At 44.3% G+C, this 3,060-nt stretch overlaps 1 pseudogene; it reads right to left on the bottom strand.

The window, feature by feature from the left end:
• Positions 1-1,371: 1,371 nt before the first annotated feature.
• On the bottom strand, positions 1,372-2,484 carry LOC140617800 (dnaJ homolog subfamily A member 1 pseudogene; annotated as a pseudogene).
• Between the last annotated feature and the right edge of the window lie 576 nt (positions 2,485-3,060).

A 3,060-nucleotide genomic window follows, 5' to 3' on the forward strand; every position in this document is an offset into this window, starting at 1 on the left:
TAGGCACAGAGTTCATAAGGAACGTGGCCAAATCCTACACCTCGTAAGTGGCTGAGCCAACACTTTAAACTCACTCAAGCCAACTAAACCTCAGCGGAGGCGGGGAGGCCACTAATTGATGCTAAGGGGTTAGCTAATAGTTAAGTGTTACTTTGTGTTGGGCCAAGGGTTCAGAGCTAGAATTCAGAGGGTGCTTGAACTTGGGGAATGAACCAAATGAACTTCTTTCCTTAATGAACTTGGGAAAAACAACCCCATCTTTATTTCACTAACCTCTAACTGAAATTAGCATCTTCTCCCACCGTGTACGCAGCAACGACCCTCCACAGCCTGAGCAGTGCCCTTGGCCCATGGTGGAGTTAAGGACCCGGGAAGGAATTCTAGACCTGCCGCCTCCAAAGGTGCTGCTTTGACATATTGATTATTTTGAGTGGAAGGCACTGGAAAAACAGCAGGTGCAAAAAAAAGGGCACTCTGACCTCCCTCCCTTTTTCTTTTTTGAAAGCAGAGGACAAATACCCACGTGAAAGATGTCTCCTCCCTGCAGCAGGAGGAGAGCAACATTCTTATCGCCAGAGACGGGGGCGCCTTGGCTGAGAAAAATCTGCACAAAGTTTGTTGAAATAACTGGTCTTCCTTTAGCCTTCCCGTATATTTTAGTCACTTTTCCATAATTTTTATGCTTTGTTCAACTCAGTGTAGTGCCAAGGCCTTGCCACTTCTTGGGTCTTCACTTCCTTATGAGGGCTCTGGTGTCACATAAAACTTATTAAATAATTTTTCAAAGATTTATTTGAGAGAGAGAGAGAGAGAGAGAGAGCGAGTGGGGGCGAGGGGCAGAGGAGAGGGAGTGAGAGGATCCTAAGCAGACTCCCCACCGAGTTTGGAACCCGACCTGGGGCTCGATCTCACTACCAAGATCATGACCTGAGCTGAGACCAAGAGTCTGACACTTAATGACTGAGCCACCCAGGTGCCCCTTAAGTAAGTTTTTGTGCTTTCTCTCTTGTTAATCTATCATTTGTTCCACAACCCAGCCGAGAACCCAGAAGGTAGAAGGAAAGAGATTTTTTTCCTCTCCTACATGGATCACTGATAAAATCTCAGATCTCTTCATAATTCTTTACACGTGCTGCAGATATTTTGAAACATTCTTTATGTTCCATGTTATCTCCAAATTATGCTTAATTCGAAACACTGCTCTATCTTGTTAATGGGTGAATAAAGAAGCTCCTGTATTATTGTTTTCTTTTTTTTGCTTTTATATTTGAGTTCATTCTTCATTTAACTTTTAAAACACTACTATAGTTGAATATTAAAACAAAAACAATAGCAAGTAGTGAGCTATGGTTATGGTCCTTCACTCATTCACTACTGCATATAAAATGCCAGCAGTGTTATTCGTGCCCCATTAAAAGGTCTGACGCTGAACACCCCCCCAGGATGATGTTCATCATCCTCCTATGCTTCCCCATTGTAATGGCACCATCTTTCCTGATTGGAATCAAAGTCCACCAGTTCCACCTGGTCCATTTCATCAGTCTCCTCTACTTCCTTCCCCTCAGGTAGGAGTTTTTCCAGCAAATAAAGTCTATCAGGAGAGAGAAAGCCATTCTCGGGGAAGTTTACCTTAAATCCGATGATTGGGCGACCCTTCTCGTATGGTCTACAACAAATTGGCATGCCTCCGTTTAGCACACACTTGATATCCCCAGGCTTGACCATCTGACCTGGATGAGAGGTGATGACGATGGTTCGGTTGTCAAGAGTAGATACTGGCTTTTGAAAGCCACACAGGGCTTCAACCAGCTGTATATCCATACTCATGTACAGATCTTCTCCTCGTGGAATCAAAACAACATGGTCCTTCTGATCTAAAACAATGATAATATCTCCTGGTTCCAGTCCTTTTACATTTATCTTTAGGACTGATCTGCTCCCCACGGCCCTGGCACTCCATGCACACAGATTGAATTTGCTGAACCATTCCAGGTCCTATCTGATGAATTCTTGTTTGCATTCCAGTACCTCGGCAATTGGGACAGCATTCGACTGCTCCTTTCTTACCACCTCGGCCTTCACGTTTATCGCAAATCACATTCTTTGGCAGAGCTAGTTTTCTTGTTGCACCATTATATAAATCTTCTAAGGTTACTGAGAGCTGATGTACAACATTTTTACCTCTCCTTTCTCTCTGCATCCTGCCTCCTCCTCCAAAAAACATATCAAAGATGTCCATGGGGGAGCCAAAACCACACCAGCTCCACCTTTAATTGCCCGTTCTCCTTTGTCACGTAATTCCCTTTTCTTTGCATCAGAGAGCACTTCATAAGCTTGAGAAATCTGTTTAAACTTGTCTCCTTCATTTGGATTCTTATCAGGGTGGTACTTCGAGGCCAGTTTCCTATAAGCCTTTTTCAATTCCTCCAGGGTGGCATTGGGTTAGACCCCCAAAACATCATAGTAAGTGGTTTCTTTCACCATTTTCTACAGCCGGTGAGAGGGCGGAGGCCAGTGTGGGGGAGCGGGAAGGACTACGTTGCTGGACGCAGCTAGGGCAGCCGCTGCTCCTCTGCGTCTTACCGAGTGTTCTGGAAAGTTCCCAGCTCATGTATTATTGTACCACCAATTTGTTTGAAAAAAAGTATTTTGGTAACTGTATTTCATTACGATGGGTTTCTATTGCAATACTATGCATTTTATTTTCTGAATTGAAAAGCAATGTTCTGGGCAGCTCCGGTGGCTCGACGGTTTAGTGCTGCCTTCGGTCCAGGGCGTGATCCTGGAGTCCTGGGATCGAGCCCCACGACGGGCTCCCTGCGTGGAGCCTGCTCCTCCCTCTGCCTGTGTCTCTGCCTCTCCCCCTCTCTCTCTGTGTCTCTCATGAATAAATAGATAAAAAAATCTTAAAAAAAAAAAAAGCAATGTTCTGAGCAGGTGTCCTTGGCACAAAATGGTTAAGGGCCTGGGTTTTTAGTGCAACATATATGCCCTGCCTTACTTAACTTTCAAAACAGTTTATTTATTTATTTTGTTAGTTTGTTTTTTAAGTAGGCTTCA

Source organism: Canis lupus, chromosome 26 (genome assembly GCF_048164855.1).
Source record: "Canis lupus baileyi chromosome 26, mCanLup2.hap1, whole genome shotgun sequence".
NCBI lineage: Eukaryota > Metazoa > Chordata > Mammalia > Carnivora > Canidae > Canis > Canis lupus.